We start from the raw sequence: 25,015 nt of genomic DNA, 5'->3' as shown, positions 1-25,015 counted from the left end.
AACAGCAAGAAGCTGAAAGCTTTTCCTTTAAGATCAGGAACAAGACAAGGATGCCAACTCTCCCCACTTCTATTCAACATAGTACTGGAGGTCCTAGCCATGGCAATCAGACAACACAAAGAAATAAAAGGCATCCAGATTGGCAAGGAAGAAGTTAAATGCCCCTAGTTGCAGATGACATGATACTGTATATGGAAAACCCTAAAGAATCCACTCCAAAACTACTAGATCTAATATCTGAATTCAGCAACGTTGCAGGATACAAAGTTAATGCACAGAAATCTGAGGCATCCCTATACACTAGCAGTGGACTGGCAGAGAGAGAAATCAGGAAAAGAATTCCATTTATAGTTGTATCAAAACTATTAGGAATAAACCTAACCAAAGAAGTGAAATATCTATACTCCGAGGACTTCAAGACACTCGAGAGAAATTAAGGAAGATATCAATAAATGGAAACACATCCCATGCCCATGGATAGGAAGAATATTGTCAGAATGGCCATCCTGCCTAAAGCAATCTACAGATCCAATGCAATTCCCATGAAAGTGCCAACAGCATCCTTCCACAAACTAGAGAAAATTGTTCTAAATTCACATGGAACCACAAAAGATGCCGAATAGCCAAAGCAATCCTGAGAAGGAGGAATAAAACTGGGGGGATTATGCTTCCCAACTTCAAGCTCTACTACAAAGCCACAGTAATCAAGACAATTTGGTACTGGCACAAGAACAGACCCATAGACCAATGGAACAGACTAGAGAACCCTGGTATAAACCCAACCATATATGGTCAATTAATGTGTCATAAGGGAGCCATGGCCATACAGTGGGGAAATTACAGCTTCTTCAACAGCTGTTGGTGGCAGAACTGGACAGCTACATGCAGGAGAATGAAAGTGGATTATTGTTTAACCCCATACACAAAAGTAAACTCAAAATGGATCAAGGACCTGAATGTGATTCATGAGACCATAAAACTCTTAGAAGACAACATAGGCAAATATCTCCCGAATATAAGATGAGCAACTTGTTCCTGAACACATCTCTTGAGAAACAGAAACAAAAGCAAGAATGAACTCATGGGACTACATCAAACTAAAAAGTTTCTGTATTTCAAAGGACACCATCAACAGAACAAAAAAGCATCCTACAGTATGGGAGAATATATTTGTAAATGACGTATCTTACAAGGGGTTAACATAAAAAATATATAAAGAGAACTCATATGCCTCAACACCCAAAAAGCAAATAACCTGATTAACAAATGGGAGAGGATATGAAGAGACAGTTTTCCAAAGAAGAAATTCAGATAGCTAACAGACACATGAGAAGATGCTCCACATCAGTAATCATCAGGGAAATGCAAATTAAAACCATAATGAGATATCACATCACACCAGTAAGGTTGGACTGCACTGAAAAGACTAAGAACAACAAATGCTGGTGAGGATGTGGAGAAAGGGGAATCTTCCTACACTGTTGGTAGGAATGTAAGCTAGTTCAACCATTGTGGAAAGCAATATGGAGGTTCCTCAGAAAACTAAAAATAGAAATACCATTTGACCCAGGAATTCCACTCTTTGGAATTTACCCAAAGAATACTTCTCAGATTCAAAAAGACATATGCACCCCTATGTTTACTGTAGCACTTTTTACAATAGCCAAGATATGGAAGCAACCTAAGTGTCCATCTGTATATGAATGGATAAAGAAGGTGTGGTACATATACACAATGGAATGCTATTCAGCTATAAGAAACAAATCCTACCATTTGCAACGACATGGATGGAGCTGGAGGACATTATGCCCAGTGAAATAAGCCAGTCAGAGAAAGACAAGTGCCAAATGATTTCCTTCATTTGTGGAGTATAACGATGAAGGAAAATAGCAGCAGAGTCAGAGACTCCAAGAAGGAACTAGTGGTTACCAAAGGGGAGGGTTATGTGAGTGTGGGTGGGGAGGGAGGGAGAAGGGGATTGAGGGGCATTATGTTTATTACACATGGTGTAGCGGATCACGGGGAAAACAGTATAGCACAGAGAAAGCAAATAGTGATTCTGTGGCATCTTACTACACTGATGTACAGTGACTGCATTGGGATATGGGTTGGGACTTGATAATATGGGTAAATGTAGTAAACACTTTATTTATGTGAAACCTTCATAAGAGTGTATATCAATAATATGTTTATAAAAAAAGAAAATAGGAAATAAGAAAAGAAAAAGAGGATATTTACATTCTTTCAAAATACTTTAAAATTAGTAATTACAAAGGTAGAAATAGTAACTTTACAGTGGAGATTCCCAAAAGACTCCTCTTAGTTGTGTAACCAAAGTCAAAATTAGTCTAAGTGGGACAAACAACATGATGTGCTGCACCTGTCTTAATGCCCTGAGGACCCAACATTACTTGATTTCTCTGTCCAAAATAAAACCTGAATCTAATTATGAGTAAACATCAGACAAACCCAATTGGAGGAGATTCAGCTGAATGACTGTTTTACACTTGCTAAAAATGTCAAGATCTTAAAAGACAAATCAAAATGCAAGAAGTATTCCAGATTAAGGAAGATGAAAGAGACATGACAGTTAAGTGAGTGATTCTGGGTTAGATTTGGGACCAGGAAAAACAATAGCTGTAAAGGTTTTCTTGGGACAATTGATGAAAATTGAATAATCAGTGTAGATTAAATAATAGGTTTTATCAATGTTAAATTTCCTGATTTTTATATTTTGCTTTTGTTTTGTAAGGGAATATCCCTTTAGAAATACACACTGAAATATGTAGGAGGCAAGAAGCATAATATCTGCAACTTAGTCCCAAATTCTTCAGAGAAAAAGCTTAAATGTATGCACAAAATATGTGTGTGTATGTGTTTGTGTGTGTGTACAGGGAGACTGAGATAAAGAAAATGGGGGCATATCCATAAATTCAAGAAGCATAAAGAAAACTAATTAAGATAAACTCTAAAAGATCCACAGTAAGATGTAATCAAACTGTAGAAAGCCAAAGAAAAAGAATCTTCAAAGCAGCAAGTCAACCAACCCATCACATATAAATGATTCCTGTTGCAGTTGGGGACCGTGAAAATAAGAAACCCAGTCAGAATAAGCCCTCTGCTTTAAACGTCATTCTGACTTGTTTTCTCATTTTTGTGATCCCCGACTGCAACAATTCCCAATAAGGTTATAAACTGATTTCTTATCAGAAACTATGGAGGCCAGACAGCAGTGGGATGAAATACTAAAGTGTTGAAAGGAAAACCTGTCAACCAAAAACCTATTATCTGGCAAAACTGTTCTTTAAAGAATGAAGAAATTAAGACATCCCCAGATAAACAAAAGCTAAGGGGGTTTTTCACTAGTAGACCATGGTATAAGAAATATTAAAAAGAAATGCTTCAGGCTGAAAAACAAAGGACACTAGACATAAGTTGAAGCCACATAAAGTAATAAAAAACACTGGTAAGGGAAAGTACCTAGGTAAATGTAAAAACCAGTATTATTATACTTGAGATTAGTAGCTCCTTTTTTCCCCTATATTATTTAAGAGGCATATGCATATAACATTAATTATAAATCTGTATTAGTAAATATGCAATTTATGAAAATGAAATGACAATAACAAGATAACAGAAGAGGGACAGATGTGTATAGGAGCAAAATGTATACTATATTAAATAAGTTGGTATTATTCAAACAAAGTTTAAGACATTAATTATAATCTCAAAGGTAACCAACCACTAAAAAAGTAACTTAAAAATATACAGAAAAGGAGAGGAGAAGCCAAGATGGCAACATGAGTAGGGCAATGGAAATCTCCTCCCAAAACCATATATATTTTTGAAAATACAACAAATACAACTGTTCCTCAAAGAGAGACCAGAAGATACAGTACAGCAGCCAGGCTACATCTACACCTGCGAGAACCCAGTGCCTCACGAAGGGGGTAAGATACAAGCCCCAGCCCAGTGGGACCCGAGTTTTCCCCCACCCCAGCTCCCTGGTGGGAGGAGAGGAGTCAGAACAGGAAGGGAGTGGGAGCCCAGGACTGCTAAATACCCAGCCCTAGTCATCTGCACTGGGAGTGCAGACACACAGTGTATGGTGTGCTGGATACTAGGGAAATGGAACAGTAAAACCTGCAAGTGGGTCCCCACAGCTGGTGCTCCTGGGACAAAAGAAAAGCAAATGCTTTCTGAAAGTCATAAAGAGACAGGAGCCTCACAGCTGGATAGATGCATACTGGCACACTCAACCCAGCAGCTGGGAATCACAGGGAACTCCGGATGCCCTAAACCCCGGGGCAGCAGTGCAGGTCTGAGGACCCTCATGGGGATAAACAGCTTCCTGCCCATTCCTTCTCCAATGCAGCCCTGCCATAGTGGAGCGGTGGCCCGGGACAGGCCAAGCCCACAGCAGCCATTTATAGCAGCCTCTGCCCAGGCCAGACTCAGAGACCCTGTCAGCATGCAGCTGTCCAGCACAAGCTACTAGGGGTCGCCATTCTCACAGGAGAGGAAGACAATGAACAAGCAGGAAGGAACTTTGTTCTCCCAGCTGACACACACGCCAACTGCCCACAACTACCTTTATCACCATAAGAAGGCAGAAGAATTTGATCCGGACCAGAATAACCCAGACATCCCCTGAGAGGGAACCTGGTGAGATAGATTTAAGCAATCTTCCTGAAAAAGAATTCAAAATAAAGGTCATAACTATGGGGATGGAGCTGCAGAGAAAAATGCAAGAGCTAACAGATAAAGTTGGGAGGAAGAATACAGAAATAAAACAATCTCTGGAAAGACTTAAAAGCAGAATGGATGAGGTCCAAGAGACCATTAATAGAATAGAAATCAAGAGAACATGAATGCAGAGAAGCTGACGCAGAGAGAGATAAAAGGATCTCCAGGAATGAAAGAATATTAAGAGAACTGTGTGACCAATCCAAATGGAAAAATACTCACATTATAGGAGTACCAGAAGAAGAGAGACAGAGAAAAAGGGATAGAAAGTGTCTTTGAAGAAATAATTGCTGAAAACTTCCCCAAACTGGGGGAGGAAATAGTCACTCAGACCACGGAAGCACACAGAACTCCCAACAAAAGGGACCCAAGGAGGACAACATCAAGACACATAATAATTAAAATGGCAAAGATCAAGGACAAGGACAGAGTATTAAAGGCAGCCAGAGACAAAAGATCACCTACAAAGGAAAACCCTTCAGGCTATCATCAGACTTCTCAACAGAAACTTTACAGGCCAGAAGAGAATGGCATGGTCTATTTAATGCAATGAAACAGAAGGGCCTTGAACCAAGAATGCTGTATCCAGTACGATTATCACTTAAATATGAAAAGGGATTAAACAATTCCCAGACAAGCAAAAGTTGAGGGAATTTGCTTCCCACAAACCACATCTACAGGGTATTTTAGAGGGACAGCTCTAGATGGAAGCACTCCTAAGGGTAAATAGATGTCACCAGACAAAATAAAATCACAGTAAAGAAAGCAGACCAACCAAATACTAACTAAAGGCAAAAAATAAAATCAACTACCCACAAAAGCAGTTAAAGGAAACACAAAAGAACACAAAATAAAACAACTAACATATAAAGAATGGAGGAGGAGGAATAAGAAGGGAGAGAAATAAAGAATCACCACACTGTGTTTAAAAAAGCTCAATAAGTGAATTAAGTTAGATGGTAAAATAGTAAAGAAGCTAACCTTGAACCTTTGGTAACCATGAATCTAAAGCCTGCAATGGCAATAAGTACATATATTTCAATAATCACCCTAAATATAAATGAACTGAATGCACCATTCAAAAGATACAGAGTAATAGAATGGATTAAAAAAGCAAGACTCATTTATATGCTGCTTACAGGAGACTCACCTCAAACCTAAAGACATGCACAGACTAAAAGTCAAGGGATGGAAAAGATATTTCACGCAAACAACAAGGAGAAAAAAGCAGGTGTTGCAGTACTAGTATCAGACAAAATAGACTTCAAAACAAAGAAAGTAACAAGAGATAAAGAAGGACATTACATAGTGATAAAGGGGTCAGTCCAACAAGAGGATATAACCATTATAAATATATATGCACCCAAAACAGGAGCACCAGCATATGTGAAACAAATACTAACAGATTTAAAGGAGGAAATAGAATGCAACGCATTCATTTTAGGAGACTTCAACACACCACTTACTCCAAAGGACAGATCCACCAGACAGAAAATAAGTAAGGACACGGAGGCACTGAACAACACAGTAGAACAGAAGGACCTAATAGACATCTGTAGAACTCTATACCCCAAAGCAGCAGGATACACATACTTCTCAAGTGCACATTTTCCAGGATAGACCACATACTAGGCCAAAAAAGAGCCTCAGTAAATTCAAAAAGATTGAAATTCTACCAACCAACTTTACAGACCACAAAGGTATAAAACTGGAAATAAATTGTACAAAGAAAGCAAAAAGGCTCACAAACACATGGAGGCTTAGCAACATGCTCCTAAATAACCAATGGATCAATGAACAAATTAAAATAGAGATCAAGGAATATATGGAAACAAATGACAACAACACAAAGTCACAACTTCTGTGGAACACAGCAAAAGCAGTCTTAATAGGAAAGTATATAGCAATTCAGGCACTCTTAAAGAAGGAAGAACAATCCCAAATGAATAGTTTAACATCACAATTATCGAAACTGGAAAAAGAAGAACAAATGAGGCCTAAAGTCAGCAGAAGGAGGGACATAATAAAGATCAGAGAAGAAATAAATAAAATTGAGAGTAATAAAACAATAGAAAAATATCACTGAAACCAAGAGGTGGTTCTTTGAGAAAATAAACAAAATAGATAAGCCTCTAGCCAGACTTATTAAGAGAAAAAGAGAATCAACACACATCAACAGAATCAGAAACGAGAAAGGAAAAATCATGACGGACCTGACAGAAATACAAAGAATTATTAGAGAATACTATGAAAACCTATATGCTAACAAGCTGGAAAACCTAGAGGATAAGGACAACTTCCTAGAGAAATACAACCTTCCAACTCTGACCAAGGAAGAAACAGAAAATCTAAACAGACCAATTACCAGCAACTAAATTGAAGTGGTAATTAAAAAACTACCCAAGAGCAAAACCCCTGGGCCAGATGGATTTACCACGGAATTTTATTAGACATACAGAGGAGACATAATACCCATTCTCCTTAAAGTTTTCCAAAAAACAGAAGAGGAGGGAATACTCCCAAACTCATTCTATGAAGCCAGCATCACCCTAATACCAAAACCCCAAAACCAGGCAAAGACCCCACCAAAAAAGAAAATTACTGACTAATATCCCTGATGAACATAGATGCAAAAATACTCAACAAAATATTATCAAACCAAATTCAAAAATATGTCAAGAGGATCATACACCATGACCAAGTGGGATTCATCTCAGGGTTGAAAGGATGGTACAACATTCGAAAATCCATCAACATCATCCACCACATCAACAAAAAGAAGGACAAAAATCACATGATCATCTCCATAGACACTGAAAAAGCATCGAAAAAATTCAACATCCATTCGTGATAAAAACTCTCAGCAAAATGGGTATAGAGGGCAAGTTCCTCAACATAATAAAGGCCATATATGATAGACCCACAGCCAACATCATACTGAACAGCAAGAAGCTGTAAGCTTTTCCTTTAAGATCGGGTGCAAGACAGGGATGCCTACTCTCCCCACTTCTATTCAACAAAGTGCTGAAGGTCCTAGCCACCGCAATTAGATAAAACAAAGAAATACAAGGAATCCAGATTGGTAAGGAAGAAGTCAAACTGTCACTATTTGCAGATGACATGATATTGTACATAAAAAACCCTAAAGAGTCCACTCCACAACTACTAGAACTAATATTGGAATTCAGCAAAGTTGCAGGATACAAAATTAAACACAGAAATCTGTGGCTTTCCTATACACGAACAATGAACTAACAGAAAGAGAAATCAGGAAAACAATTCCATTCACAATGACACCAAAAAGAATAAAATATCTAGGAATAAACCTAACCAAGGAAGTGAAAGACCTATACCCTGAAAACTACAAGACAGTCTTAAGAGAAATTAAAGAGGACAGAAACAAATGGAAACTCATCTCATGCTTCTGGCTAGGAAGAACTAATATTGTCAAAAGGCCATCCTGCCCAAAGCAATCTACAGATTCAATGCAATCCCTATCAAAATACCAACAACATTCTTCAACGAACGGGAATAAATAGTTCAAAAACTCATATGGAAACACCAAAGACCCTGAATAGCCAAAGCAATCCTGAGAAGAATAAATTGGGAGGGATCTCGCTCCCCAACTTCAAGCTCTACTACAAAGCTATGGTAATCAAGACAATTTGGCACTGGCACAAGAACAGACCCACAGACCAGTGGAACAAAATAGAGACTCCAGACATTAACGCCAACATATATGGTCAATTAATACATGATAAAGGAGCCATGGACATACAATGGGGAAATGACAGTCTCTTCAACAGTTGGTGTTGGCAAAACTGGACAGCTACATGTAAGAGAATAAAACTGGATCATTGTCTAACCCCGTACACAAAAGTAAATTCGAAATGGATCAAAGACCTGAATGTAAGTCATGAAACCATAAAACTTCTAGAAAAAAACATAGGCAAAAATCTCTTGGACATAAACATGAGTGACTTCTTCATGAACATATGTCCCCAGGCAAGGGAAACAAAAGCAAAAATGAAGAAGTGGGACTGTATCAAGCTGAAAAGCTTCTGTACAGCAAAGGACACCATCAATAGTACAAAAATGCACCCTTCAGTATGGGAGAATATATTCATAAATGACAGATCTTCTAAAGGGTTGAGATCCAAAATATATAAAGAGCTCACACACCTCAACAAACAAGAAGCAAATAATCCAATTAAAAAAGGGCAGAGGAGCTGAACAGACAGTTCTCCAAAGAAGAAATTCAGATGGCCAACAGACACATGAAAAGATGCTCCACTTCACTAGTCATCAGAGAAATGCAAAATAAAACCTTAATGTGATATCACCTCACACTGGTACGGAGCACCACCATCCAAAAGACAGACAACAACGAATGTTGGTGAGGTTGTGGAGAAAGGGGAACCCTCCTACACTGCTGGTGGGAATGTAAATTAGTTCAACCATTGTGGAAAGCAGTATGGAGGTTCCTCAAAATGCTCAAAATAGAAATACCATTTGACCCAGGAATTCCACTCCTAGGAATTAACCCTAAGAATACAGCAGCGCAGTTTGTAAAAGACAGATGCACCCCTACGTTTATTGCAGCACTATTTACAATAGCCAAGAAATGGAAGCAATCTAAGTGTCCATCAGTAGATGAATAGATAAAGAAGATGTGGTATATATATATATACAATGGAATATTATTCAGCCATCAGAAGAAAACAAATCCTACCATTTGCAACAACATGGATGGAGTTAGAGGGTACTATGCTTAGTGAAATAAGCCAGGCGAAGAAAGACAAGTCCCAAATGATTTCAGTCATCTGTGGAGTATAAGAACAAAGAAAAAACTGAAGGAACAAATCAGCAGCAAAATAACAGAACCCAAGAAAGAACTAACAGTTACCAAAGGGAAAGGGACTAGGAAGGATGGGTGGGAAGGGAGAGATAAGGTGGGGGCAGAAAGGGGGCATTACGATTAGCATGAATAATGTGGGAGGAGGCACGGGGAGGGCTGTGCAACACAGAGAAGACAAGGAGTGATTCTATAGCATCTTACTACGCTGATGGACAGTGACTGTAATCAGGGTTGTGAGAGGGAGTTGGTGAAGAGGGAAACCTAGTAAACATAATGTTCCTCATGTAATTGTAGATTAATGATACCAAATATATATATATATATATATGTATATATATACAGAAAAGGAATGAAGAGAATCAAACAGGGTACAGAAAAACAACTAAATACCAAAACATTCAGTAATGGAAGAACTGAGGAACAAAAACATGTAAGACATACATATAGAGTACTCATAGCAAAATGTCAGAATGAAGCCATTCCTTATCAGTAATCACATTAAATGTATATGGATTACAGTCTCCAATTAAGTCAGAGATTGGCAGCATGTATTTTCTAAAAAGTTCCACCTATATACTGCCTATAAGAGACTCATTTTAAATTCAATGATACGAAGAGATTAAAAGTAAGAGGATGGAGAAATATATATCATGTAAACAGTAATCAAAGGTGGGTAGAGTGGCTATATTATTAGAATAGATTTTACACTAAAAAAATTACAAGAAACAAGGATATTATAAACTGAAAAAGATTTATTCCTACAAGATGATGTAACAAGTGTAAGCATATACGCACCTCACAATAGAGCACCAAATATAAATGAAATAAAAAAGGAAAAACAGTTAAGGCAGAAGCCCTCCTGCTTCTTCTCTCCCCTCCCTAAGCCTCCACTGCTTTGCTCCCACTGCTCTCTCTGGGCTCTCTCCTTCCCCTTCCCTAGCAGCAGAGGAACTCTGTGGGTGGATCAGCATGGTGACTGGCCAAGGCTGGGCCAATTACATCCAGGGGCTTGTGTGTTTCCTCTCCACTGTAGTTCTTTGACTGACTTGGCCTGTAGTTCCTTGGCTTACTGTTCTCTCCAGGAGGTGTTTCTGTTGGCATACAAAGGGCAATATTAAAATCAGGCAAGGTGAGAATCCTGACTGTAAAATTTCCATTTTCTGTATAGTCCCTTACTTGCATTGCCCATTACATTTTGATCTGGTCTACCTCCCCAGTCACTCTGTTAGAGCTACAGAAGTTGGAGGTGTCAAGAAGACCTTTGCACTTGGTGTTCCCTGTCCCTTGCCCAAATATTTGCACAGAGCATAGCTCCTTCAGCTTTTTCAAGTTATTTTCTGTAGCTCTGGGGGGACACGTGTTCCCAGCCCAGGGCGAATAAACCTGTTAAGCTGAAATCAGTCAAGAGTAAAAACACATTTTATTTAGAGGCATGGCTCCATAAGCTGCCTTAGCTGCTGTTCTTACCAGTTTCTCTCCCATCTGGCCTGTGCTCGCCTCTCCACCTGCCCCTGGTAAACACCTATCGATAATGGAGGTGGACTAGAGAGAAAACAGCTTCACTCTACCCCTTGTAAACACCTATTGATATGGAGATGGCTGAGGCCAGACTAGAGATTCTGGAAATACTGCAGTTTTACCCACACTTCTCAGCTGAGGCTTTCCTGTCTACTCTAAAACTGCAAACTTCTTTGCTGCAGTTTTTCTCTTCCTTGTATTATTTTTCTATGGAGCAAATATCACCATATACCACTATTAAGTCTGCGGAAAGGAAATCCCAGGGCAAAATACCTCTAAAAACCAAAATCAGTCAAAGGGAGAAATAAAGCTTAAAATCCATTTATTGCTTACAAACTGCAGTCCGGAGCCTTCTCTCCTGCTCCAGCAGAAGCAAAACTGGCTCTCCCCCTCACCTCTCAGGTACAGATAAGCCCTTGGTTGCCCAGGTAATTATCCATTAATATGGAGATGAACTTCTCTCCACCCCTGGGGAATGATGCAAATGCACTAAAGCCATACTTCTTTCCACCTATGAACACCTATGATATGCAGATGTACTAAAGCCAGGTGAGGTATTCTGGAAATATTAGTTTTACCCACAAGTACTGAATAAATAACACCATTTATTTGCTCTTCCTCCTCTCCCCTAGAATGTATGCTTCTCAGGATAGGTACTTTCGTATTATACTTTGTGGTACCCTCTTCCTAGCAACACATTAGGGGCTCTAAAGGGAGGGAAAATAAGTTTCCCTCTACCCTTTTGAGTTCTTGGCTGAGACTCCTGTAATAAAAGATTAACAAGAGAATAGAAACATGTATCCTTAATATACATGCAGAGACACCCAGGGGACAGGTTTAGAATGCCAACTTAAATACCATCTTCAGATAAAGACAAAAGAAGAAAGATGTAGGGGGTGTGGGGGTAGACCAGTTATGGGAGGTGGCCAAGGAAAGAAAAGTAAACAAGGTTTAAGGTTAGTTATGCAGATTAAGTCGGTAACTTCTCTATTGATAAGCATCTCTTGTGATTTAGTCATCCTTCTCCAGGAACAGAGAGGGAGACGCTTTACAAATGTAGTATTCCTTTATAATTGTAAGTTTCCTTTAAAAAAGGTTAATTTCTAGCTTGTTCAAAGCTTCTGTTATGACTACTTTCTCAAAATAGCCCTTTTGCAAAATAGGCATATTTTGGGCTGGCATGTTCTGAAGGTTTCCTAAACCCTTCAGTGTTTAGGAAAAAATTTGAGGAATGAATCTCCACTTTGCAAATAATGAGCAAAGACTGAGAAATTGGGCAAACTGTCCAAGATCACAGAGGCAGCGTTTAGCCAAGCTGGGATTCCAACTGTAAGTCCGGGGAGAGGAAATCCCAGGGCAAAATACCTCTAAAACCGTTATCAGTCAAAGGGAGAAATAAAGTTTAAAATCCGCTTATTGCTTACAAATTGCAGTCCGGGTCGTTTCTCTTTCCTACTCCGGCAGAAGCAAAAGCAGCCCTCCTCCTCACTTCTCAGGTTCAGATAAGCCCTCTGTTGCCCTGGTAATTATCCCATGATATGGAGATGCAACTTCTCTCCACTTCTGAGGAAAGCTATTGATACGTAAAGGCACTAAGGCCATACTTCCCTCCACCCCTGAGGATGCAGATGCACTAAGGCCAGGCGAGATACTATGGAAATGATGCAATTTTACCCACCCCAACCCAGGTCTTCCTCCCAGACAGTACAGTATTTTCTATCCTTTTTTTTCCTGGTGTGGCTGCACTTTATGCCATGGGGCAACCACAGTGCAGACACAACTGCTATTCCCAACATTCCAGAAATGGGAATCACAAGAACTGGATTTCATTTATGACTCGACGTTAATACCGTGTGATACTGGCTAACTTAAAAACTTCTGGGTCTCAGTTATGCTCAGCTGTAGAAACGGCTTCTGGATCAACCAATCTCTTTAAGGTCCTTTAATTTAACACTTTTAAAATCCTAAACCCGTGAAGGGATGCGGTCCATCAGTTTTTCAGGCGGCCTCGTTCCCTAGGGGCTGGAAACCGACTACTGGCCAAACGACTCCTCTCCCAGCCTGTGCAGCAGCCTCCGGGATCCCATTCCTCGCTACCAAACCGCAGGGAGCCGGGAGGCGCAGAGACGCAGCTCCGCCCCCTCAGGCTCGGAGAGCTGGATCCCGGAAGCAGGAACTGAGGAAAAGGAAACGCCGGCTTCTCTGCCGGCTCCCGATCGCGCCAGTCAGTGTCCCAAGGCTAGCCTGGAGGCGGCCTCCTGCCCCATGCCCTCCGGCACCGTTGGTGCTGTCACTCACGCCAGCCTCGGCCTCGCTCCACCCAGCGCAGACCTCTACCGGCACCCGCAACACTAACCTCCTACGGCGGCGGCGGGTCCCGGAAGTGACGTCCGCGCGTGCCGTGCCGGGGGCGGGGCTGAGGGAGGGCGGGCCGGCGTGAGGGCGGGCTGTGGACTGGCAGAGCCGGGACCTACTTGGGCGACGCCGGAGGGCTGCGGTTCCGTCGCCGGTGGAGCCGCAGACCAGGTACGGACCAGATGCACTGGGCTGAGAGCGGACTGGCTCTTGGCTCCTGGCGGCGAGGCGGCGGCGCCGTCCCGGTGGAGGCTGCTGGATCATTCGTCCATGCCTTTCACTCGGCCGGCGCCGCTTCGCTTCGGTGCCTCCTGCCGCCCTCCGTCCCAGCCTGGGGCACGGCGGCGCCGCCCTGGACGGCCCCCTTAATCATGGTGCTTGGCCTGCCCGTGTCAGGTGCTCGTCTCCAAGTTTTCCGCGGTGCGGCCCAACTCCGACTGACAGACGCTTATCATTTCCTGGCCACCTCCTGCCCCCCGCCTACCCCTCGCGGTGGTTTCCTGCTGGCCGGCTCCCTCCTCACTGTCCCGTGCGCGGAGTCTGCAAGGGCACCTGTGGTGGCGACCGGTCGGGTCGTGACCCGGGCTCCTCGGGGATCCGTGTGGTTTGGAGGCTCGGGCCCAGATCGCAATCGAGCCTTGGCAGGGGCGCCGAGACTCACGGACCCGCTTCGGTCTTGGGGAGGGAAAGGTCTCTCGTGGCCCCGGGACGAAGATTGACCCTAACTTTGGTTTCCTGTGATTGAGGGCACGTTGTGGACCTGGTGTTAGAAGCAGCAGTTCCTGCTTCCGAACTGTCTTGGAGGAGAAAAAAGGTGATGCCCATCACGGAAGCTCAGTAGAGAGGAAGGGAAGGACTGAGCCGCGTGAGATAGTGGGTCACGGGCGGATGGTGGTGTCTCAGCTGGTGACCAAGCCCTGCGGTTGGGAAATGTGTCAGTGGGCGCTGGGGGACTTGGTTTGCTCTTGAGATTAGATGTGAAAATTTGCCAGGACGAGTTTCCGGCATCATCTGGGGAGTAGTTCTTTGAATCTGAAGAGATTTTACTTTTTTGGGGGGTGGGGAGGGGGATTTAAAAAGTTGTACCTTTTTTTTTGTAAATTTAAAACTGCCTTCCCCGAAAGTCTATTAATTAAAATAGTTGTGTCAAGAAAGCTCACCGGAGGTGCAAGATTTGGTTATATTGTCAGTCCATTTATTGATAAATAATGTTAACTCTTAAGAATTACTGGTTCTTATGTGTAGGATTAAGAAGTGTTCAGGATTTGAATTTTTGCTCACCTTGGAAGCAATCATGTTTCTTCTCTCTAGAAGTCAATTTAGGAGAGAGAGGGACATCAAAGATACTTTCAGTGCAGTGTGGTAAGTAGTGTAAACTAAGATACAGCACTGATAAGGGACACTGCGGGGTGTGGAGGGCGGAAGAAGGTGTCGGGGAATACTTCCTGGAAGTGTCTTCTTTGAAGAATGAGTAACATTCAGACTAACGAGGTGGGATGTGAATTTTAGGGGTAGGTAGGAATGTAGAAGTAGGGCAACCAAAGGAGAAGAGGCCAGTAACTACTAGAAGGTGGTTTTTGAAAAGTGAAGAAGTGCAAGGCAGAGGGTTGTGGCAGATAGGGGCAGAGACGCAGGAGCTTGGGCTTTTACCTGATGACCAAACCAGGGAGGGTCACTGAGTGGGTAAAATGGAATTTTATATAGACCTTACTGGTTGCTATGAAGCTGGTGAAGACTGTGCCCAATATAGCGCTTGATTATGTGGTATTTTGTATCTTAATCTTTTCTGCTCATTAAATGTTTGAATTGGATCGTCATTTACTAATTGTTTCTTTGTGTAAGAGTATCTGACCCTTGCTAATTTGTAAACTTCTATAAACAAGAATTCTGCTTTTATCTCTGCATTCTCAATCCAATTTGGGCATTCACAAGTGTCTGTGAGTACTTGTTGACTTGATGACAGTTCATTGATTACTGATGCTGGTTTTCAGTGAAAAAAAACTCCATCTTAATTTCTACACATAGAAGAATTAACGATCTTATTTCAATTACTTGTGTCAGTCTTTGGCTGGAGACACAGAATTTCAATCTTGACAGTGAGTTCAATTTTTGGTACATGTGTTTTTATTGGTTACAAAGTAAACATCTCTAGCAGAGATGACCCATCCTTAAAATGTAGGAGATACTTGTGTAACATAACATCTGCCTCTTCTTTGACTCATAATAGAAATGCTATTAAGTGGCTTCTTAACCCATAAAGTTATGACACTAAAAGCAGTTTCACAATAGAGGCAAAACATTTTGAAAGTCTTATTAAATGCTCATTTCTGTCATAAAGCATTGTAGAAACTTTATGTCTGTTGTTTCATGACTGAAATGCCTTGAAATAATCTATTGTTGATGATATAAGAAAAGTTGGCTTGTCTTTATCTCACATAATATTATGTCTTTGATATTTGCATAAAATGCTTTAAGAAAAGGCTGTACTTCTATGGTGTTGCTTTCAACTTACCTTTGATTCCTGTGTTTAATGAAATTTTTGTGGGTGGGGTAGAAAGTAATTTTTACTGAATAGTAGAAAATTTTTCATGTTTCTAACTGTATATATACTTCACTTGTTTATGGTCACCAGGAGGGGAAGAATTATAATTATAATAAACTAATTAGATAAATATGTAGGTAAAAGCCTTAAGTTATGATCAGAATGATGAGTTTGTGAATGGGTAAATTTTTACTTAGAGTGTTAAGCGTTTTATTTTCCTCAAATGACAGCAAGGAGATTGCTGAAGTCCTTGCAGGAATGTAGCAAGAGCCTCTGGGACTCCAAATTCTGTGCTGTGTCACCTTAAGGAGCAGTTGGCAGCATCTTCTGTGCTTGGCACAGGACAACTCAGAAGTTGTGCAAAATTCTTATGAATCGTTTTTGAAGCTGTGTATTTTATTCCCATTCAGAATAAATCATTGTAATTGCATTAGTGGTGATTCGGTTTGTATTTCTAAATTAAAAATGACTTTTGGAGGATTTTTACTTTGGGGTATGTTTGCAATTCTGTGTGTTCTAAAGTTAAAAATAATGAAAGTTTTATTTTTCTAGTTCCTGTTGTTAGGATTTCCTAATTTTAAACATAATATTTGCCAGAGCACTCTCTCTTTTTTGAATGCAAAAAAATAATGCCTTCAGAAACTGAATTCATAAAATGTTTAGTTATGGAAGAAAATATCTTCTTATTGTGCTGTAATGTTTTTTAAGCGGAACATATTATTTACTTATCTCACATCTTGTTCCAGAAAGGATTCATAATGACTTACAAAGGTACATATAACATACTACTGGTAACACACAAAAATAAGGGGGTGATGAATTCAATACTGAGGGAGAAAAATTAAGATGGAAACAGGAATGAGATCTATACACAAAGTACTTGGACTGAGGTCGTGAGTATTTGTTAGAGGGCCACAGATTTGACTGCTTTTTAGTAGCAAGTTCAGAGAGAAACATAATCAGTTACATAGTTCAGTGACCTTAAGATAAAATACTAATTTCTCCTTAAGTAAACACAGCATGAATTTCGAAAGGGCTGTTATATTTTACTTTGTTTTGTAGTAAAATTCCTTATTGCTTCATTGTGTAGGTTAGTGACATAACATCAAAACAATTCAGTAAAAGCAGTTCTGTCTGGTGCTGGCACAAAATAATGTTATCTAAGTACTTAGATCTCTAGACTGATTTAATTTAAGGATCTGTTTTAAATAAGTAGATGGGGACTGCACATTTTCAGATTACCTTCCATAAATATTTTGTTTCTTAATGATGCTTTTCCTATAAATGTGTCAACAGTGGGGTTTGAATTTGTGCTTCCTGACAAGTTCCTCCAGTACATCTGTGTCATGCAAAATGGAAGGGTCTGACGAGGACAGATATTTAAATGAAAGTCACTTCACCCCACACAGATGGGCTGAGGGAATACCAGACAAAAAACCTAAGATTGATTTCTGGAAGTAGGTTTGAGGTGTTAGCTCCAGCACAGAGAGCATTGGCTTTTTCAGTGCAGGCATGCAATTTATTTATTTACTTATTTTTAAATTTTGGTATCGTTAATGTACAATTACTTGAATGACATTATGGTTACTAGACTCCCCCTATTATTAAGTCCTCCCCACATACCCCATTACAGTCACTGTCCATCAGTATAGTAAGAGGCTATAGAATCATTACTTGTCTTCTCTGTATATACTGCCTTTAGCATGTAATTTATTTTTAAGAAGGGAAAAATTCACTCATCTTAGATGGAGTATACAGTAAATTAATATATCTGTATTTTGCTTAAACTAAAAAGTTGCCCATTTAAATAATAATAGTTAATATTTATCAAGTGCTTGTGTGGGCCAGGTAATGTGCTAATAATGACCTCTTTACATGCACCATCTCAGTGTCTTCTCCCCTCATACCACCTCCTTAAAAGAAATATATAAAGAAATGTGGTTCAGAGCACTAACCAGTTACAAGTCATACAGGTTATGGAGATTTGAACTCAGGTAGTCTGACCCACTCAGTGCCTGAACTCAATTATGACTTTATACTATCTGCACTAGACTAGACTATGACCCACAAGGTGGGGCTAGATCTAAACAATAGAAGTAAACACTGCCAAGTATCAGAACCCAGTACAAAAAGGCCTTGAACAGTTCTAGATCTTCTTATCTAAAAAAATAGGCTGGAGCTACAAGTTCAGGACATTTTCCTAAAGCTGGGGGAAAAGTACATCTTTTAGGCATCAGGGTTGGAGAAGTGGGAATATTATTTTATGTGTTTAACTCTAAAATACATACATTTCTTTCTATTTGCTATAAATTTGTCTCGAGATCAGGAAAGCCACAGTGATATATATATATATATATATATGCCATTGATAATGTGCCATTCTGGAAAAAGGTTTGTATGTTAGAGTAAAACTTTACCTGGTGATTACCCTGCCATGATACAGGATGAATTTAGGTCATACATTTATAGTGACATTGTTAGGGGAATGTGTTCCCAAATCTTAACTTTATTTTATTAGGACTTGTATTGCATTAGAGTTGTGCTGATAAGTAAACATTTTTTTATTGTGAGTTTTCATATGAGACCATTCCAGGTAATTCTAGATGATTTTATTTTGAAGTATTGTAGTTTCTATACAGTATACTGTAAATTGAGACCTAGCCTATGAAACTAGAGAATAGAGGATATCCTTATTTATCCTTAATCAGTAAACAGTGGACGGAACTGTCCTTGCTTAAATATGGTTATGTAACATAGAAGTTCCTTATTTGCATTTCCATAGAGCTTTTGACATTGTTTTTTGAATGTGGTACCTGTAAAATGAGTTGGGCTTGGGACCAAAGTTTTGAATAGGGTGTTAGAAGAATGCAAATAAACATGTGAAAACAAAAAACAACACTATACAATGATGAAATATAATGTCTCAAATACATTATAATTAATGTTTCAGCAAGTAATATGGCTTCTACTTAGCAAATTGGATTACTTTTTTATTTACATAAATTAACCATTGCAATTGGGGTTGTAGTGTGATAAATGTGTAGATGTTGTCTAGGGTTTCATATATTTTGTTGTTAAGAATGTTCACATCTTAAATATCATTTTTGAGGAATAATCAGATGGCAGAGTGTTTTTATACCCAAATGCTAACTGCTGATGCTTTTACAAAACATTGTGTTATACCTGCCCCAGGAAATAGAATTTCTGATCACAATGTTAAATTTCAGTATTAAGTCCTTTGAGTATCAGCTGTATGAAGTAGATACCACTTTTTTTCAAGAGCCTACTTTTGTTCTTGGACATATTTGGGAATATACCGCAGACAGATTGATTTGTTCTCGTAACTTTTGCCTTTTCCGTACTTTGGCTAGTAACTGAATCAAAGAAAGAGAGAGAGAGAGAGAGAGAGTGAGAGTGTGTGTGTGTGTTTATATATGAAAGGGTATGGAGAGAGCAGAGAGAGAGAGAGAGAGAGGGAGCAGGGAGAGCAGAGAGAGCAGCAGAGAGAGAGAGAGAGAGAAACAGAGAGCAGCAGAGAGAGAGAGAGAGAGAGAAACAGAGTCAGAGAGAGAGCAGCAGAGAGAAAGACAGAGAAACAGAGGGCAGCGAGACAGACACACAGAGACAGAGGGCAGCAGCGTGGTGCCTTTTATTGTGGCGAATCCGTTGGGCTTGTTGCTTTGGGGGAGGGTCAGGATGTTTAGAGATAAGGCAGGGTAAGCCCAGTCAAGCCCCAGGCAAGACCAGGCATAATTCTCACTGGCTTATGTGCTTGGGACATTTGGGTTAAATGGAGGATAAATTACTATATTCTTACATTCCTCCCTTTTCTGTTTTATAAATGGTAGAGGATTTCGGAAGGGGTGAAGGTTAGTCTTCAGTAACTGCTTCCTGCTGATTAGGGGCAATGAAGTTCATTTTTGTATTGATGGGGGGCGGTCCTCAGATGAGCCCTTGGTCTGCAGTGGCGATGGCATTTTCCAGGTTCAATAAGAATCATCATCTTTGGAGAGGGGTTGGTAATCCTGTAATATAAGCTGGTTAAAGGTTTGGTTAGAAATTTTTTGCATTTGGGCTGATTGCTATGTTTACATAGGGTGGCTGAATTAATAGCATTTCTTGGGACATATGTGTAGGCAGAAAAGCAACCTGTAGGGCAAAGAGAATTCTTGATGGTCCAATCTTTTGGACAGTCTGAAAGAGAAGAAAGGGCTGGCATTGGGAAGATAGGTCTGGTGAGAGAGTAAGTGTTGAGACCAGGGTTAACAATCCTGAGGCATGACGCATGGCTGTTGTAAGGGAGGTCTTAGGACTCCATGCTGGCAGAAACTTCTTCAGTGATGAGTGGAAGTGGAGATTGAAAGGAAAGGAGCGACACATAGCAGCAATTCACCGGAGAGTTCCGCTTTATTAGGGAAAGGTGCTGGGTTATATAGGAAGGGGCATGAATTGATTGAGGTGCACTTCTATGGGGCTGGTGGCTGTTGGCTAGGTGCTGGGATTGGGAGGGGGGCGAGAGGTGATTGGGCTTCAGGTGGCGCCGGCGGGAACTGAGGACCCCGAAGAGAAGCCGGAAGTTTGCCATCTTACTGGTGGGGACCCTTCATTCCCCCCTTTCTCCTCTATGGGTTTGTGGACGTTGCTTTCTCTCTGGCTGCTTCCTGCTGAACAGGGGCAGAGAAGGGAGTGAGGGCTTGAGGATTGGGAGGAAAAGGTTGATAGGACTCCCCACAGTAAGGATGAGTAGATGTGGACTTCTTCAGGTTTGGAAATCAATGAAGGTTCTCTGTAACCATAGGTTGAGGACCTGTTGATTCCAATGGTGCCAAGAGGATATGGGTGTCAGGAGCTAGGCGTCTGCAGCCATTGTTTTCAGGAACAGTTTCCAGTGGAGAGAGGGGTCCATCTCAGCATGTGGTGACAAGGTCACGTGAGGGTGAGGGATCTTCTGTGGCCAGAAGCTGGTAGTTCCTGAGTAAAAGCTGGTTGAAAGCTTGATTAGAGATTTTTCCGACTTGGGATTTGATGAACTTTATTATACAGGGTAAGAAGAGACAGGCGAGAAGAATGATTATTATGGGGCCTGCAATGGGCTAGAGCCAGGTGAGGAGGGGGTTTGTTAGTATTGAAGAGAATGGGTTGGAATTGGAAGCAGAGTGGAGACTGGAGGCAAGGTCGGTGAGTTTGTTAATGTCAGTTTCTACAATGCCGGATTCGTTGATGTAATAGCAGCACTCTTCTTGGAGGAAGACGCAGGTGCCGCCCTTCTTGGCTGTAAGCAGATCTAGGGCTCGCCGGTTTTGAAGGGTGACTTTAGCTAGCGAAGTGACCTGTCTTTGGAGAGAGGCTAGGGAATCGGCAGTAGATGTCAGGGCTCTCTCACGTTTGGCATTGAGATCTCTAACTGCCTATAGAGAGTGACCCAAGGCTTCTCCTGAAAACCCTGCCCCAATGGCTGAGGTGATTAAAGAGCTACTGACCATGATGGGAAGGAAAGCGGCTCTTTTTGTGCACGAGGGCAAGGGAGGTTGGAGCTCAAGAAATTCTGCCATGCTGTAAAGTGTTAACTGTGGGATTAGGGTGACGAGAATGCAGGGTGTATTGGAGTTGAGAGGCAGTGAGTTGAAAAGACTGCCATTACACTAAAAGAAGTGTCCCGGTTGTGTAAAAGTCTTAGAGCCGGAGGTAGGGGTGTAGATAGAGAGGCAATGAAGTGTGCTGGAGGGGGGTGGAGTTGGGCCTACACAGTGGTGCATGGTGAGATTATCTGCGTATTCTGGTTCCCATAGGGGTATGTCTGCCAGGGGGCAGAGGGGTTGTCTTTCTGCATGGAAGGAGTAGTTGGAAATATTAAGGGGCATGGTGGCCAGCAGTGGGCGCTGTAGTGATGCACACAAGAAACAATTGGCTGTGTTAAGGGTGCGGTTGAGAAAGATGGTGGTGTCCTGAATGAGCTGTAATGAAGAGTAGGAGAAATGGGAAGAGGGGCGGGGATAAGATGAAGAGGCGCCGTCAAGAGTTTGGATAATAACTTTTTCGGAATGTCTGATATCTGATGCAACTTGAGAGATCAGGGAATGAGAGGGAACATACTTTCGAGAGATATGAAGGGTACCATGGGGGGTCGAGGACCCCCCGTAGTAAACTGAGGCTGTGACTCTGGCAGCCCATCGAGAGTCTCAGGGATCTGGGATTGATAAGGAGAATGAGCCATTGGGATATTTCATGAAATGGTTGGAGGAGTAATACTGTGGGTACTGGAAGTTACCCATGTAGTGAATGGCGAAAGACTAGTAGGGACATCTCCTGTAGGTGTCTGGCCATCACCTGCAATAGGCTTGTTTTTGGTCATAGAGGAAGCAGAGGTAGGGAGAATAAGGGTAGCTGCTAGTGAACACTTCAGTGGAGGGAGGAAAGTGGAGGTATAAAGGCTCAGAGCAGCTTTTCAGAGGGCAGTCTGGTGTGGCAATGAGGGCAGTAACTTTTGTTTGATGCTGTGTGTAAGTCTGTCTGACTTTGAATCGCCATACAAAGGAGGCTGGGGTGGTGGGGAAGACAATAGGAATGAGGAAAAAAAAAAAGCAAGAGCGCAGTAAAGGAGGAAAAAGTCATGATTTGGGTATGGATGGCAAAGGGGGTGAACCGGATTTTGGAGGAAAGAGGACAGTAAGGTCAGGAGTCTGGAGGGAGGGAGAGTCTGTAAACTTGTAGGTTAAGAGATCTTTTAGGTAATGTGGGGACAGAATGGTAAGGGGCACCCTGAATGTCAGTCTATGAGCTGCCTTCTGCAAGAGCTGTCTAGCGGCTAATGCTTGTAGGCAGGGGGCCCATCTCCGAACTGTGGGGTCTAATTGCTTGGAGAGATAAGCTACTGGTGCAAAGGATGGGCCATAATATTGGCCTAGGACTCCTAGAGCTTGACTAGACCTCTCATGAATGTATAATGAGAAGGGCTTCGACAAATCAGGAAGATGGAGAGCTGGGGCTTCTACAAGGGCTTGATGGAGCTTAATGAAGGAGTGTCAGGGTGAGGAGTATAATGGTTCTTTAGGGGGGCTCTTGCTGAGGTCGTATAGGGGTCTTGCCAACCGGGAGAAGTTAGGGATCTACACTCTAAAATACCTAGCCAGGCCTAGAAAGGAAAGCATTTCTGTCTTGGTTTTGGGAACAGGCAGGTCAGAGAGGAGCTATTTTCTGTCTAAGTTAATGGACTTTCTTTGTTGAGATAGAAGGAATCTGAGGTAAGTGACAGGAGGGGAAGAGATTTGAGCTTTGACAGGGGATACTCGGTAACTTCTGGAAGCTAGAAGGTTAAGTAGGGAGGCATTGTCAAGTTGAGACTGTTCTCACGAGGGACTGCACAGTAGAAGATTGTGCATGTATTATAATAAGGTGGACTTGGAGTGATCATGATGAAACTGTTTGAGGTCCTGAGCTAGGACCTGTCTAAAAATATGGGGACTATCTCTGAAGCTTTGTGGCAAAACTGTCCAAGTGAGTTGTTCAGAATGTCTTGTGTATGGGTCTGTCCAGGTGAAGATGAAAAAATCTTGGGAGCAGGGGTCTAGAGGGATAGAAAAATGGGTCTTTGAGATCTAGGACTGAGAAGTGGGATGCTGAGGCAGTGATTTGCGATAAAAGGCTGTATGGATTTGGAACTAAGGGATGGATAGGGACAACGGCTATGTTGATGAGGCTTGAACAAGGTGGAAAGATCCGTTGGTTTTTTTAACAGCTAATATGGGGGTATTAAATGGGGAGTGAGTGGGTCTGAGGTAATTTTTGTTTAAGAGATCTTGAATGATGGGTTGGAGGCCTATGAGGGCTGAAGTGGTTAGGGGTATTGGGCCTGACAGATATACTGAGAGGGGTCACATAATTTGATAGAGGCAGGAGGACATAGAGCCATGGAGGGGCTTGTAATGTCCCAAACTTTGGGATTTACAGGGTGTATGAGGGCGGAACCGGAGCTTTCATTGGGTAGAGGGGGGTCGTCGGCTATGAGGGCCATCAGAAAGGGAGTACTGGGGGCTGTGGGAGTGGATATAGTTATGGAAACGTGGAGGAGGGAAAGGATGTCCCGTCCTAGTAAAGGGATGGGACACTGGGGCATAACCAGGAAGGAGTGGGAGAAAGGTATGGGATTGTCTTGGATTGTGCATAAAAGGGGGGCCGTTTAATGGGAAAATCTGTTTACCTCCTACCCCGACTATAGGAGTAATGGCTGGCGTGGTAGGGCCCTGGTATTCTCACAAGACTGAGAAGGTGCCTCCTGTATCTAGGAGGAAGGAGATGGGGCGACTGTCTACTGTTAAAGTAACCCTGGGCTCCTGTTTGGTGGTGGAAATGGTCAGGCGAGAAGCCCCCGGGCCCCATCAATCTTCTTCTGCCAGCCCCACTACGGCGGGCTTAGGATGGGCGTTGTTCGTCCAGCCTCCCCTTCTCGTGGTTGGGCGATCAGACCCCCAGTGGCCTTTTTTGTGGCATCTGGCACATGGGGTAGTAGGAGATCTGGGGGAGGGGCACGCTCTTGACTAATGTCCCTCTTTTCCGCACTTGAAACAAGCTCCTGGAGGGGGGGCTTGTCTGTAGAGGGGCGCCCAAGTTGTGGTTTTATCAGCTGGGCCAACATCTGGAAATTGGCCTGATCAGCCTTTTGTTTTCCGCGTTCTTTCTCCTCCTCTTAATTATGGAAGACTTTAAAGGCCACTCTTAGGATCTCAGTCTGTGGGGTAGCGGGGCCCTGTTCTAACTTTCTGAGTTTAGCTTTAATGTCGGGGTAGCTTTGAGCTAGGAAGTATGTTATAAGGACATGTCTTCCTTCAGGTGTTTCTGGGTCCAGGCTGGTATACTGTAATAGGGCTTGAGTGAGTCTGTCTAAGAACTCAGAGGGGATTTCGTCTCTCTTTTGAATTATGTCTTGGAGCTTTTGAAAATTGACTACTTTACAAGCTGCCTTTTTCAGACCTGCTATTAAGTAGGAGGCAAAAATATCT

General features: G+C 41.8%; 1 protein-coding gene and 1 long non-coding RNA gene across 10 annotated transcripts in view; one reads left to right on the top strand and one right to left on the bottom strand.

Moving 5' to 3' along the window:
- The window catches only part of LOC108392742 (uncharacterized), a 31,683-nt gene extending 18,170 nt beyond the window's left edge, over window positions 1-13,513 (bottom strand). For 2 of the 3 annotated variants that reach the window (XR_005057061.2, XR_001852100.3), the window contains exons 1-2: window positions 12,547-13,513; window positions 10,400-10,695 (exon numbers count right to left, since the gene is read on the bottom strand). This is a non-coding gene — a long non-coding RNA (uncharacterized lncRNA). The remainder of the gene's footprint in view (window positions 1-10,399; window positions 10,696-12,546) is intronic. The other variant, XR_005057060.2, reaches the window with a different exon arrangement.
- Window positions 13,514-13,541: 28 nt separating this feature from the next.
- The window catches only part of RABGEF1 (RAB guanine nucleotide exchange factor 1), a 102,817-nt gene continuing 91,343 nt past the window's right edge, over window positions 13,542-25,015 (top strand). For 3 of the 7 annotated variants that reach the window (XM_017653164.3, XM_017653159.3, XM_073215227.1), the window contains exon 1: window positions 13,542-13,648. The gene's annotated coding sequence lies outside the window, so the exon portion shown is untranslated. The other 4 variants (XM_017653162.3, XM_073215226.1, XM_037002596.2 and 1 more) reach the window with 2 other exon arrangements.

The sequence above is a fragment of the Manis javanica genome, chromosome 10 (assembly GCF_040802235.1).
Source record: "Manis javanica isolate MJ-LG chromosome 10, MJ_LKY, whole genome shotgun sequence".
Lineage (NCBI taxonomy): Eukaryota > Metazoa > Chordata > Mammalia > Pholidota > Manidae > Manis > Manis javanica.
Note: the sequence above shows the minus strand (reverse complement) of the source record. Positions and strands in the feature narration are given on the sequence as shown.